The sequence below is a fragment of the Mauremys reevesii genome, linkage group 10, assembly GCF_016161935.1.
Source record: "Mauremys reevesii isolate NIE-2019 linkage group 10, ASM1616193v1, whole genome shotgun sequence".
In the NCBI taxonomy this organism is placed as follows: Eukaryota; Metazoa; Chordata; order Testudines; family Geoemydidae; genus Mauremys; species Mauremys reevesii.
Window position 1 is genome coordinate 27319196 of NC_052632.1, and position 15607 is coordinate 27334802.

Consider the following 15607-nt stretch of genomic DNA (forward strand, 5'->3'; position numbering starts at 1 on the left):
CATGTATCTCAATGAACAGTTTGTAAAAATAATTTATGCATAACTATTTAACCTAGAATGATTACAGTATGAAGTAATGTGTCAGTTATTTGAGATATCTAATTTAGAGTCTTACAATAGATACTTTTTGAAATTTTAAATTCATCTGTCACAGCTGTGTTCAATGACTTGACCCTGATTAAAATTCAGTCAGCTCCTTCTTATGGTAATTCTCTTTGATACACTATTCATCTTCATAATTTGAATAGAATTGGGCACAAGCTTGAAATAGAAAAACTTTGGCCTCAATTTACTGTATAGCTCACCAGTTTTCAGAGACCTCATGCTACCATACATCAGTTAAGGGACCAAATTGGACCCTCCCATGGAAAAGCCTCCCCCTACAGGGTGGGTAAAGAAGACTTGGCAAACTACCCCCACAGTTGCCTTGGAGAGTCTATGCTTATTGATATATTTGGAGGAAGAGTTTTACATGATTACAGAAGAGGCAAGAGGTAAAAAACCTTCAGAACCCAAAACATAAGCAGGAAAAGGAATCCTCTGAAAATACTGCAAGCTGAAATTAAGGATGTACAATGTGATCTCCAGGAACTGCTGACAAACGGCATTATCACTGAATCATGCAATATATATATATATACACCTCCTCATAGTGATGTTTAGGAAGAAAAATGGCAATATCAGAATCTGTATAGATCACCAGAACTTAAACAGTTGTACTGTAGTTGGTCAGTATCCCATACCTTCTGTACAAGATGCCTAGACTCAGGGCCAGCCCTAGGTATTTTTCTGGCCAGGGTGGAAAATGTTTGATTTCCCCCCAGAGCAGCCAGAACAATTTAAAAAAGGAGGGCAAGAGGCACAGCAGTGTGGTGCCTCCCTGCAGTTGGCATCCAGGGTGATGATCCTGCTTGCCCCTAAAGCTAGCCCTATTTAGGCTGCTTGCTAGGGGCCAGTGGTTTTCAGTGCTGGACCTTCAAAACTCATAATACCAGATCCTGCAGAGACAAAATGCTAAAGAGAAGATGGAAGCCTAAGTGACAGATAAAACTATTGGGTTGAACACATGCCCCAAAATATATTTGGAGCGCAGCAACATTTGAGTGTCTGATAAAGTCATAGGAGACAAATTTGCTACAGGCATTAGTTGCATTGGATTGTTTGATTGTATTTGGGAGAACTCTGGAGGAGAATGAAGAAAGACACCTAACTGGTGTAATGCTTTCAAAAGCTATCAATTGATAAATGCCACTTCTGCAGAACACCAATCAAGTATGTGGGACATAAAAGATCACAAGAAGATAACTACATACCATCATAAAATATAGGCCCACAAAATTATAGAGGTCAAGATGTTTCTAGTATTTAGTAGATGCAATCAGAGATTCATGGAATATTACACTATTTTTGAAAAGCCACTGAATGACCTAACCAGGAGATACCAGTCCAGCAAGTAGTAAAGGAAATGCAAGACAAACATTAAAAAGAGTCCACACAGCCTTCTGAATAGAAGTATAGAACTGTAAGACGGGAAGGGACCTCGAGAGATCATCTAGTAGAGTCTCCTACACTCTAATCCATTAGAACTCTCTGAGAATCAATAGAACAAGACGTGTGACAAGCCCTTTTGGGAAATCATTAATTAACTCATGCCCAGTTTTAGTCTTTGCTGACCGAAGCAAGGCTTTTGTCCTATGTATGGAAGCCTGTGTGGAAGGTTTGGGAGCAGTGTTATACCAAGAAGTTGAAGGGAAATGGATATCTGTGGCCTTTGACAAGGACTTTCTGAAAGTGAGGCTTGATACACCAGCCAACAGTTGGAATTCATGTCCTTAAAAGTGTGTCAATGAGAACGTTTTGAATTTTTAAAAAAGTGCTCAGTTCCCAGTTTGGACAGATAACAAATCAAGGAGTTATGCATTGCTAAGTACCAAGGTAGATGCAACAGGGCAGAAGTATGTGGACACACTGGCTAAGCTAGGAATTCAGCATTCAGTATCAATTGAGAAATATAGATGCTGATGCACTATCCCATCATATATGAGATCCACAGCTGACTGTAATTCCTGCGGATGAAGTGAAAGCTATTTGGAGTATGAGTTGCTTAAGGTCAAGGCCTTTGGGGGTGCATCGCAAAAACTTTAGGTATACTGCTGAAAGTATTCTATTAGGTTTGGTAAACAACATTACGTTGGATCAATCCCAATTGCCCAGGCTCAATGCTGCTGGCTGCCAAGAGGCCCAATTCCAGGATAGTAGTAGCCATGACATGCTGCTTACTAAAAGAAGGGAGCAGTGAAGTTCTCTCCGGAGGTTAAACTGCTGCTAAGAGACTGGAACAGACTGAAGATGATTAATGCACCATTGAACTGAACGGCAGATGACGCTCTACCCAAAAAAAAAAAAAAAAATCAGCAAAATCAATTAGTGCCACCAAGGCACTTCTAAGCCCTTGCCATAAGAACCTTACATGGTGATTTCAGACAGTTGGGGTGGAAACGATCCTGGAAATCATTTGGAGCAGGTTCTATTGGCCACAGATGGCTAAGGACATTTGCAGGAAACGTGAGATGTGCTCGTTGTGTTGAAAGGGAGAAAACAAAAACTTTACCCACCAGAGCTGCATATCTGGAAAGCATCAGTAGTAGCAGGACTGTGGGGCTAGTAAGAATCAATTTCCTATTACCCGAAAAATGGTGTACCAGAAAAATGTGAGAAACATTACAGTAGTAACCTACTATTTCATTCAGGCCTACCTGAGCAGAGGCAGGAAGGCCACTACTGCTTGAGTGCCGTGGAAACGGAGAAACACTTTTCAGTGTACGAATTTCAAGCTTGGATACACTTGGACCAAAGAAGGGGCACTGAGGGTCCCCTTTTGGAAGAGGTACTCAGTGTAGTGGTAATTAAGGGGCTGACCTAGATTTTTTTTAACACATATAGTGATCCTTGGACAGAAGGGTGTAATCAGACACTATGTTGGAGACTTTACATCCAGAGCAGGAATCAAATTGAGGCCAGCAATCGTGGGTTGCTTTTGTTTGTTTGTTTTGTTTTGTTGTGTTTTTTTTGGTGCATGCCTACACTGCCACAAAGAACGATGCTGTCAAGTTCCACCATATTTCCTGATGTTTAGTAGAGAGCCCCAATGACCCATAATTTACCCTTGGCATGTCAGACTGTGGAGTCAGCCAGGAAACTCATTATTGCTATGTTGCCAGATTAAGAGAGAAATACAGAGAAGCTTCCATCTGGCTCCAGTTGTGATAGAAATAGGCATAGATATGATGCCTACTGTCTATCTAGTTCTCTGATGTGTTTTTCGCAAAGTTTACAGTGATGATCCCTTTCCCCTAATCAGGGGTGGCTCTAGGAATCCCGCTGCCCCAAGCAGGGCGGCGCGCCGTGGGGCGCGCTCTTTCGGTCGCCGGTCCTGGGGGACCTCTTGCAGACGTGCCTGCGGAGGTTCCGCTGGTCCCGCGGCTCCGGTGGACCTCCCGCAGGCATGCCTGTGGAAGGTCCACCGGAGCCGCCTGCCACTTTGCCACCCTGCTGGCAAAATGCCGCCCCAAGCGTGCGCTTGGCGCGCTGGGGTCTGGAGCCGGCCCTGCCCCTAATAAAGATTGTCTTGTTTGTACACAGTGTCAGAGCACTTGTGAACTGAGAAGCTCTGCCTATAAAGGGCACCCAGGAAGGGTGTATTAATTTTTTCCAGGTATCTGGGTGAGGCTGATTTAATTGTGTCAAGAGACCCCCTAGATTTATTGAACACAGCCTTTATTGCAGTCATTAACCACCTGGTAAACAGGTTACACCAGGGGTAGCCAATAGTTGTACCGCAGGCCAATCTGGATCTCCAGATGCTTTTGAATGGATCTCAAAATCTTTTTTTCCATTATTATTATTATTTTCTCTGGAGTCTGGACCTTGACTATACCTTGACCAAGAAATTTGGACCTTGACAAAAAATAATTAATTACCCTGGGTTACACTATAAAAGAACTAGCCCGTTGCACGCTTCTCTAGGCTCCTCCTCCTTCCTGGTCATGTGATTGGAGAGGTGTGCTGCCAACAGCTGGCCACACAGCACCTGCACCTTATTTCCAATGCATAGGAGGAGAGGCTGCTGATCATTAACATTACAGGAAGTTTTAGGTGGAAATGTTGCCTGTTTTGCATGTTGCTTAGAATAGCTGCTTCCTGTCTCACTTTCCCACCAGATGCTGACAGAGCCCTGCCTTGGTGCTGTTACCAAGCAGAGACTTCCATAGGTTCCCAACAAAGGGTTGCATGCTGCACTGGCTTTGTTCCTCCACCTTTGCAGTTTCAGGGCCTCTCAGCCAATTAGCTTAGTCTGACTCATTTTTGGAGGGGAGCAATGGAAACTAGAGGTTAGGCAAACTGGGTCAAACTCCAAAGCCCCCCCCCCTTTTTTTTTGAGTAACAAGCTCTAATAAACATTTTTTGTTCCTCTGAATTTCTTGGCATGGGAACAGAAGTGGAAGTCTCAAAATATAATGAGCAAGGATGTTCTTATTTTATTTCTGGCCTGGTTAAAACAAGGAAGTCCTAACGTTACAAGAATAATAGCCCTATTCACACATGCTGGAACAATTTGTTTAGTAGAGGGGCTGAGAGCCATTGAATCAAACTGTAAACCCTATATATGATGGAAACCACTTCAAGCCAGGAGGTGTGGCAGCACCCCCGGTTCTAGCACCTATGCTTACAACACCATAATGGTAAGTTCACACTCTCAGAGTTTGGTGCAATATTTTTGCCTTCATTTGGCACATTTTACTTTTCTATTTCTTACTCTCTCTGTTTTCCATCCTGTTTTTATAAACTGTGCTCAGTTTTCAGATGGATAGTTTTCAGACTATCCACTTTGAATTGCAACCTATTTCTGATGAATCAACAATAGTGTCATTCTCTTAATGTGTAAGCAAAACGGGATTGAGCTAAGAATGCTCGGCAAGCAATTTAGATTTTTCTTGCTCTTGTAGTTTTATGTCTCAGTATCAATAGCATTTTACCATTTTAAAATAAATGTGTTTAATTTCAATGAATTAATTCTTTTTATTTGTGAATGAATCATTTTATACTTTAAGTGCTTTAGGTGTGATCCCTGTAAATTATCTTTATATTTCCAGTAAAATATGATTTTGTTCTTCTTGGAATAACCTCATTATGTCAAACTACCAGGAAATGTGCATAAAAATGATAATGAGAATTAAATGCAATCGTTTCCCCACATTAATTACAGAAGTAACTATAGTGGTACTCCATTTGAGAAAAAAATTTGCTTCAGCCAATCAACTCCATGACTGAAAGAGTGAATTAGTAATTTCAAAGAACTTTTTTTCCCGCCGACTTACTGAGTCTTAGAATAAAATTCACTCATGCATGTGTACTGGATGAGTTATAGAACAGATTATATAAGAATTAAAATATAGTGGCTGGAACTTCAACTGCAACAGATGTTTACTTTTATTTTGGTATAAAGTCATGATGTGCATTAATTTCATTCCTATCAACTGATCTCTCTGAGGACCCCGGACTCTGAAGCTTGCTTCTTATCTTGGTCTGAAATAGCCTGAATTTAATGACTTTCTGGGCACACTTCACAAAGTCGGGGGGAGGAGAAGAGAGAAAGAAGGGGGTGTGCTAAAGGGGCTGTTTTATTGCTTTGATTTATAGCTGACTGAGTTCATTCATTATTTTTATGCGATTACATGGTGCTGCTGGGTGGACATCATTTGTGAATGTAAATCTAATTAATTGATAAAGTGCCTGGACCTTTTGTATGGACATTTAAAAATGGTTATTTAAATCAAAAAGGGAAAAAAGCCTACAAGTTTTTCACCCCCTTTAACTTTTGATTCTGTGAGTGTGTTGGCAGTAAGCACAGTGAATTAAAAATATTAATCAAAGGATATTATTATTTTACTAAACTGGATGAAATTTGAAGCTTTTCCTTTAATTTTTGTTTTACTTGATGGCCCAGTTTGGCAACCTATCTGCAATTAAAAATCTCACTGACCACCCCATACCAGATTTCTGGCACTTGGAAGGCTGGTGATTAATTTGAAATACTCTAGATACAATGCTGACCTGATACAGGTACCATTCCCTAGTTTAAACACTGCACAGATGGAAGATGAGCTCTAAGTTAAATGTGGTTTAATTTCAATTATCAGGAGAAAACCACGGCAATCAACAAACCTTTCATTTTTAATTGTCTGTTCATTTGTCTAATGAATCAGGGATAAAGGCTCCTGCTCTAGCAGGAAATATTTTTAAATGGTTAAAGAGAAAGGACTGGGGACAGTGGCTGAACAGCATTTTTCTGACAACATATGGAAGTCCCTGACTGAGGGGACTGAGTTGATTTGGTTGGGGAGGGTGTATCAGGCTGGAAATTGAAATAACTAGCGGAAAAGCAGGAGATGTTAATTCTGCCTTTAACATCTTCACTTCCTTTCAATGTTTTTTTTCCCTGTTCTTATGTAGAACAAAGGAAAAAGCTTGGTTTATGGGTAGGGCTTAAAAGAGTACCTGATAATTTTCTCTCAGTTCTCCCACACCCTGCCCCTGCAGCCCAAGTTGAACACTTCCTGCAATGATGGTTAAATATTAAATCAGAGCTGTTCTATACAAAATTAGAGGATGAATGAAACAGATGCAATATATTTGGAATTTCGTAAAGCATCTACTATGATGCCTTAAAGCCTCACTGGAAAATATCATTTGCTTAGAAGCCCTGTGATATGGAGTAAAAATAAAGTAAACAATTGTACACAACGGTTATGTTGTTGTGATGTTCACAAAGGACAATACATGGAGTTGGAGAGAAGTATCTAGTGAGGTATTAGAGATACAATTTAAGTCTGTCTTATTAAATATCTTCATTAGTGATATTGCTTATTCCTTCTTCAAAATATTACTGAAATTCAAAGAATATCTTACACTGGGAGATGTAGCAAACACTAAATGAGACAATATAAAGGGATAGAAATATAGAAAATATAGAGATATTGGAACCCTGGATCAAAACAAATCCACTTGGAATAATGGGCTGCATTAGTAGGAGCATTACCAGCAGATTGAGGGAAGTGATTATTCCACTCTATTCGGCACTGGTGAGGCCACATCTGGAGTATCATGTCCAGTTTTGGGCCCCCCACTACAGAAAGGATGTGAACAAATTGGAGAGAGCCCAGCAGAGGGCAATGAAAATGATCAGGGGGCTGGGGCACATGACTTACGAGGAGAGGCTGAGGGAACTGGGCTTGTTTAGTCTTCAGAAGAGAAGAGTGAGGGGGATTTGATAGCAGCCTTCAACTACCTGGAGGAGGATTCCAAAGAGAATGAAGCTCAGCTGTTTTCAGTGGTGGCAGATGCCAGAACAAGGAGTAATGGTCTCAAATTGCAGTGGAGGTGGTCTAGGTTGGACATTAGGAAACACTATTTCACTAGGAGGGTGGTGAAGCACTGGAATGGGTTACCTAGGGAGGTGGTGGAATCTCCATCCTTAGAGGTTCTTAAGGCCCGGCTTGACAAAGTCCTGGCTTGGATGATTTAGTTGGGGTTGGTCCTGCTTTGAGCAGAGGGTTGGACTAGATGACCTCCTGAGGTCTCTTCCAACACTAATCTTCTATGATTCTATGAATGCAAGCTAATACACTACTGGGGGGAAAAATTGCAACACCGTTATTTAGAGAGAGAAATCTAGGAAGCAGTAAAGTTGACAAGACCTGGTGGTGATAGTGGAGAGCAAATTAGACATAAATTGGCAATGGAGAATGAAATTTTGGGCTGTATGCACAGAGGCATCACATCACATACTGTAGAGATAATAGTCCTGCTCTGCACTGGATGGGTGTGACAGCTCCTGAAATGCTGCATTCACAGTTTTTTCTAGGTATCACATCACCAGAAAGAGACAAATTAGAGAGAACTAGGATAATAACAGAAGTGATTAGGGGGCTAGAGGGATTGACTTATGAGGACAGGATAAAACAACATTACACACACACACACACACACACACATTTGGTAAAGTGATAACTAAGACAAAAATTAATATTTAGAAGGTGTAAATGCTAAAGACAGTATTTGAGCCTTTTAAGTCACAATGCAGGTTGGGCGCAGGGGCTGGGGGGGAGAGGGAGAGGGGAGAGAGACTTTTTGGCTGGGTGTATTATTCCGGTGGCTCTTGGGGAAAGCACCCTTTCACAGTGTGAAAATATTTAGATTCCATTCTGCTCTCCTGGTAGTTATGACACAGGGTGGGACAATGCCCTTTGCTTATTCAGACCTCCTTTGGAGAAAGACTAGAAGTTCTTGCACTCACTACTGGTGGTATGGAGGGTGCAGAAGGAAAGGATTGTCTTGCACACTTCTGCAAGGTCAGCCACAAGGATAAGAGGAATATTTCAGGGTGGCACATGGAAGATGTGATTAAATTAAGAAAGGGAAGTTTAGGCTGTGTTTAGAGAAAAACTTCTTGAGTATGAGATCTGTTATGGTGTTGAAGAGTCTCCAAAGAAAACTGCCAAGGTTCCTTTGGGTGGGACATTTAAAGCATTCTCTAGGGAACACTCCTGTATTGACAGGAAGACTGATTGTATGAGCTAAGAGGTTTTTCCTAGATTCAATAAAATAGCAATAATAGAGTCAGATATCAGTAATAAGAAACTGAAAACAAGATGATGCTGATAACATTAGAAATGCACTGAATGATTATCACTACCAGCAGTACAATGCAGGCATTTAGATACTTTAACTGCATTGTTATTCTGGCACAGCCCCACTAGTAGAAGCATGATCAACAATCCCTTCTGATGTACCAAACCTTGCTATCTACAGAGAAATAGCAAAAAATACCCTTTCAAAAAGTAAGAAACTGTCCTTCTTCCAGCTAATATCTGATGCAAAATTATTTCCCTTCACTGCACCATGAGAAAATCATTTCCTTGGCTGACGGAAAACATGTTTCTCGCCTTTAAGGATGACATTTGAAAAACCATTTCACAGGATTTTTTTTTCCTTTTTATTTATAGCAGGCAGTATTTTGAAGCCTTCAGCCTTTTTTCCTCTCACTCATTTATTTAGGGTTATACACGCATACATTAAGAAGGAGCACCCATTACTTGCTCTAGCCTCTTCTAGACAATTCCTAAGTACACAGCCATGAAAGGTACCACTTCAGTAACCCCTGTCAACCATTAAGAATTAACAACCAATAATCTAGCAGGAACTCCACCCTCCTCCCCAAAAAAGCCCTCGCAAAGCCAAACAAAGTGGATCTTAAATTGCTCCCACTGCAGCCTTCCAATTCCTTAAAGATAGGTGTGGTAAGGTTAATTATAGACCTCTGCGTATCTTATTCCTCTAGATCCAGACTTCTCAAACATAAAATGAATGTGTGGCTAGAAGTCACCCTGCTGAGGGCCACAGAAGCCAGAGATAAACCCAAGATTTAAAACCCATGTTATTCAATGCAATATTAGTAAAATCAGTTCCCAGCCAGTACCTGATCTCAGATCATCCTCCCAAGACAAGTGAACCCAAAGTGGAGTAGTCCTACTTTCTCAAACCTTCAAAAACAGGAGAGGTAGTCTCATCCATCTCATCTGTGAATCCAGGGCATCTTGGTGATCTATGAAAAGCATAACTGTAAAACCACAAACACTGGCATGGAGATGTGGAGACTGGTACAGTATCTACTTTTGTCAAAGTGCAAAAAGTTAGATATCTAGTTAGGGTGACCAGATGTCCCATTTTTAAAGGGATAGTCCCGTTTTTGGGGACTTTTTCTTATATAGGCACCTATTACCCCCCACCCATGTCCCGTTTTTTCACAGTTGCTATCTGGTCACCCTACATCTAGTCATTTGACAGTGCCCCATCAAGTTAAACTTTCCAAGTCTTTCAGAGAATCATTTACCCATTCATAAAAGTTAAATAATTTCATATGCAAAACTACAGATTATGTTATGGCCTATTCTGTATTTAAGATGAACACTATATAACTGCATTCAGAGACACTGCTCTGGCTTCGGAAGTTGTCTCCTTTTGACATTCTCCCTCATCCTTGAGGCTAATTAAGCAGTAAATGAAACCATATTTTAAACTTTCTAGTCATTAGAGAGATAAGAGGGAGGTAAAAGCTTGTATTGAACCAACTTCTGTTGATGAGAGAGACAAGCTTCTGAGCTACACAAAGCGTCTGAGAAAGATACACAGCTAGATACAGGGTTGAACAGGTAGTTTAGCATAAGTAGTTACTAGTCATTAGTCATTGAGCGTTAGTTGTTGGAAAATAAATAAGTAAAACCCGCTAAAGCTAACCCATCCATGGCTCATGCTTGTTCATTCTAGCTGTGTACATCTAATACCGACAGACTTACTGCACTTTATATCGTACAAGATTTAAAATAGAAAGGATGACACCAGGGTACAAACACAGGATCTGATACTCTGATTATTGCCAATGAAAGGAGAAAAAGGGAGAATTAAACAACATGGAAACCTGGAAAGACAATTTCAGATACAAGGGGCTAAGCAGCCAGATAGTCTCGCTGGGGAACTCCCCCTTGTATCATGTAGGGGGATATTTGGCACCAAGCAGAAAAATCTCTGCTATCTCCTGCACTAGAATCCTTCCCACAGAATGAAGACAAGGAGGGGTCATGGCTCAATTCTCCACTGGAATAAGGTTTTTGAGGGACCTTGTGTCATTGGCAAGAGTTAAAGCTGCCACCTTCAAATTTAATTTGCACTAGAGGTGGGTGGCTGAGAATCATAGAGCTGTGACCAGCTCTCTGACAGCCTCTCATCCCAATCCGTCCATTGCACCCAGTGGAGCAAATTTTTTTTTTTTTTTTTTTTTTTTTTTTTTTTAAAAAAAAAAATTTTATTTTTTTTTTTTTTATTTTTTTTTGAGATTAATAAGTGAACCCTCAAAGTGGGTATTCAAACTCAAAAAAGAGAACCATCGCATTTTATAATACAGGTATAAGAGCAACTAGTGCAAAAAATAACAGGCAATATCATACTATTAGTTTTAAGCACCTTTATTTATTTATTTAAGCTTAGCATGATTTGACTCCAGGGGCTTTAAAAATGAGTTACACATAATGTAATATATAGAACATGCAGACATCATTAGTAAGAGACATAAGGGAAAAGCATGAAAATTAGTAAAATATTTAATCCAGAAGATACTAATCTAAAGTTATGGAACAAAATTCAAATACTTGGTAGTATTCATGGGGATGAAAAGGCCTCTGCTGCTGGCAGGAGATGGTAGAGAGGACACCACGTGCGGAAGTCTGCAGTGATGATCATCATTTAAAATGTTTATTTAGAAAGAGAGAGAAATTAGCTAGAAACAGAAATATAGAAATATGAGGCTATGGAATTTGTCAGGTATAATTTTACAACGAGGCGTTTTGACTAATTCAAGCTCTCCTGGTCATTATGATATGGGTTATAAAACTATGCATTTCCTTTTGATTTAGAATAAATGAAGTGTGCGAATAGCACAGGCTCTGAGTGTCCTGCCAATTATCTAAAAATGACAAAAACAAAATACAGCAGACAATTAAATGCCAACACATCAACTCACCCATCCACATCTCTTCAAAGGCCAGGTGCAACAAATGAGCCAATGACTTACTATGGTTCTTAAATTATTTGGTCTAATTGGAAACCTGGGAAATTCTCAAATCTCTTTTTACAGACTTGGAAACAACCCTTGTTATCCACTGTATACTTCATACAACCCAGTAATACCAGAGAGTGCTTTGAAAGATAATGGGAACATGATGCATGGAGAGCTCTTCTTTAATTTAAAACAATATAATAGATTGATACCAGTACTGAGTGGCTTCAGGAATAATAGAAACTCATTGGACCAAATAATTAAATGAGAAACTGATATTAAAAAAAGCATTTAGAACTAATGAATATTTCATTGCATTGCCTGTTGACATTAAAAAGGGCATATGACATGCTTTGGAAGGATGGATTATTCATCAAATTTTAAGGATTGATATAAATGGCAGCATAGCCTGTTGCTCAGTTCTAGCACAGGCAAAACACCCACTGAAGTCACAGGGAGTTCAGCACTACTCCAGCCCTCTTTGACTTTAGTGGGAGTGTAGGTTGAACGAGGAGTGCTGAATAGAGAGTCTCAGATTTTTAAAGGCCAGAAGGGACTATTTGATCATTTATTCTGATGACCTGTATAACACAGGCCATAGAATTCATCCAATTACCCACGTGCCCGACTGGAGAGCTGGTATTTCCAAAAGCCATAAACATTTCCCAAGTGTGGGTGGAAACGGAAGACCAAATCTTCTGGTCTCAACTCATGTGCCAAGTAGATATGAGGGGGATTTGGACTTGCCATTTGAGATTTAAAATAGTGCTCCTCAGGGCAGTGCGATTAGTGTTATTATACATGTGAAGAATTTCAACCAAACAGCTGAGAAAATGTATAACATCAACAATTACACAGAAATCCACATTGCTATATATCAGAAATCAGACAACTCATTGTCCATTTTCCCTCAAATAATTATTCACTCTTTAGTGTCTCAGTTGAACAATTATTCTCCTTAATCTTTACCCCACATCAAAGTAAAAGCGATGAAAATGGAGAAGGCAGCAATACCACTTCCTCTCAACCACTCCTAGTGTTTTTATTGATTCATTTGGTTTTACTGTGTAACAGAATAACATTCACAACATTGGACTAAAAGTACCCCAAACAATGAAGTGTCCATACCTGTCCTAAGAGGTAGGGAAAATTCCTGCTGAAGTTGCATAGATGACTTCATTACATTATGCTCCCAGTGAAAGATAGATATTTGGGCTAAAGAAAGGTATAAAGAGTATTGACAGTTTTTAGCAACAAATTCAGCTAAAGTGTAGTTAGTTCAAGTTTAAAAAAAATAGATTAATCCCAGAAACTTGAAAACCTCTAAATCAGAGCAGAGTAAATCAATTATAGAGTAATGTCTTTTTTGGAGAAACCAAACTTCAAAATACTAATATATGGGAATGAATTTCCACTTTATCTCATTCTGGGAAACTTTTCAAGGTTTGATAGACCCAAAAGACACCGTGCGCAAAGATAGAAAGCCCCCAAACACTCTGCCATAGCTTTAAATAAGCAAATTACATTGAAATGACCAGCCAACATTATTCACTATCCCTGGTTTAAGAGAACTCCCTCTAAAATCTTACATTAGGGCTAAATTTAGCTCAGTAGGGTATAAAGCAAAAATTATAATAAGTATCTAAGATGAAATTAATTCCTAATATTTCCTTCCACAATACAGCCACCTCTCCTATTCCTCAGTTGTCATTATCTGACTAACAGATGTTAGTCAGCAGGAATGGTGCATGTACTGCAATATGACACAAAAAAACAACAACATGCTTGGGGCGGGGGGGAACGTGAATAGCCAAAAAAGTCATTGACAATTCAGACCACTTACCAGCTTTCTTCAAGTTAAAGCAAACAGCAAAGGTTATCTGAAAGTTTTTAACAGCAGGTTTAAAAAAATATTCCATTTTTTAAAAAAAGGTAGATGCTCACTCTACCTTTAAATACTTTAAATAGACAGATCTGATGACTATATTCCTGTAAAATATCTTGTTAAACAAAAGCTAATTGTTGTAATGATTTTTTCCATTTCTGGTAATTACATGGCAAGGATTTTTAAAACTTTTTTAAACTTCCTAAATAAATGTGTTTTTTTTTAAAAAGCTAAATGTAATAGTCTTTCAAAGAAGAAAATGTTACTCACCTTGTGTACTAACTGCGGTTCTTCGAGATGTCTATCTCTATGGGTGCACCGCTTGAGGTGTGCATGGGCCTCTGCAGCACTTGATCAGAGATTGTCCATTGGCCAACTCCGTTTGGCCTGTGAGTGTTCTCTATACAATCTCATGCCATGATCCGAGTATAAAAGACTGGTGGGTGAACCGTCCACAGTTCCTCTCTATCTGAACATACAACAAGAACAGTCTGAAGCAGAGGGGAAGGCAGGCAGTTAGTGGAACACCCGTGGGGACACACATCTCAATGAACCAGTTACTGCAGAGTGTGTATCCTTTTCTTCTTAGAATAGTAATCCAGGAAGTTCTTCACCTGGAGGGGAACCATAAACTGTTTCTCCAAGCTGTCTCTAGTTGAGAAATAGGTCCTCCTGAAGCAGCCCTGAAAGCAGCGAAGGATTAATATTGCATACTCAGTCATGAAGGTGCAAGCTGCCATATGACCCAGAAGCTGCAAATAGTTCCTTGAGGTAGTATGAGGGTTTCCTTGAATTGTCCTGACCAGACTAGACAGTTATGAATCTGTCTATGTGAAGGAAGGCCTTGGTTACCAATGAATCAAAAAATGCCCGTATGAATTGTATTCTCTGTACAGGGGCTAACTTGGACTTCCTTACAGTTAGCTGGAGACCCAACTCCCAGAAGATGGAGAGAGCTGTGTGGCTGGAAGCTAGTATTGGCCCTTGAGTAGGCAGTTGTCATGACGTAGGAAGACTAAAATTTCTTCTCACCAAACGCAAGCAGCCACTACCACTAAGACCTTTGAGAAAACCCTTGAGTCTGAAAAGAGGCTGAAGGGAAGTACTCAGTATTGAAAATGATCCTGGCCGAGGGTGAAGCGCAGGTATCTCCTGTTTGCAGGATGTATGTGATGGGGTGTCTGCCCCATACTGGCCCATAAAGAGTTAATAGAACCCAAGGGAGGCTGCGCAGGAGGCGGCCAATTAGAGAGAGGCTGTGTGGAGCAGACAATCAGGGCCAGGCTGGCCCATATAAGAAGGGCTGCAAAGCAGAGCAGGTTCAGTCACTTCCTGGAGCATGAAGGTGGACTGGCTGCTTTGCAGGCTGAAGGCAGCAAGCACCTTGGACAGAGCAGTGCTTGCAGGCAGAAACCCAGGGAGCTAAAGGCAGCTTCTGGCAGGCTGCAGGGATTTGCAGGCTGAGGCCCTGAGACAAGGGCGAAGAGGATGCTGGCAGCTGTAGGGAAGTGGTCCAGGGAAATCTACTAAAGCAGCAGCCATCTACAGGGTCCCTAGGCCAGGACCCAGAGTAGTGGGTGGGTCTGGGTTCCCCCCCGCGCCCACTCGCCACTGAGAAAGTGGCTGGACTAAGGGACTGTGATGTTCCCCCGGTGGGCTGTGTCACAAAGAGGATGCCATGGTCCTGAGAGCAACATGGGCCCCTGTAGCAGAAGTGCGGGTGGCAAGACGCCACCAGAGGAGGACACACTGGCATAGAGAGCTAACCCCCAGAACAGTCAGCAGGAGGCGTCACAGTGGTGAGTCCCACCCCGTCACAATGTATCACTATGTGGCGTCCTGTAGGTTGAAGGCCCCAAACCAATCTCCTGCCTCTAAAGAAGTGATTATAGCTGCCAGAGTCACGCTCCAGAACTTCTGAGACTTTACAAATTTGTTAAGTTGTCTTAGATCTAAGACTGATCTCCAGTTGCCGTCTGTTTTTGGTGGATGGAGACCAATCTTTGATTAAAACCCTTTCCCTGGAACCTGTTCTATTGCTCCTAAACAAA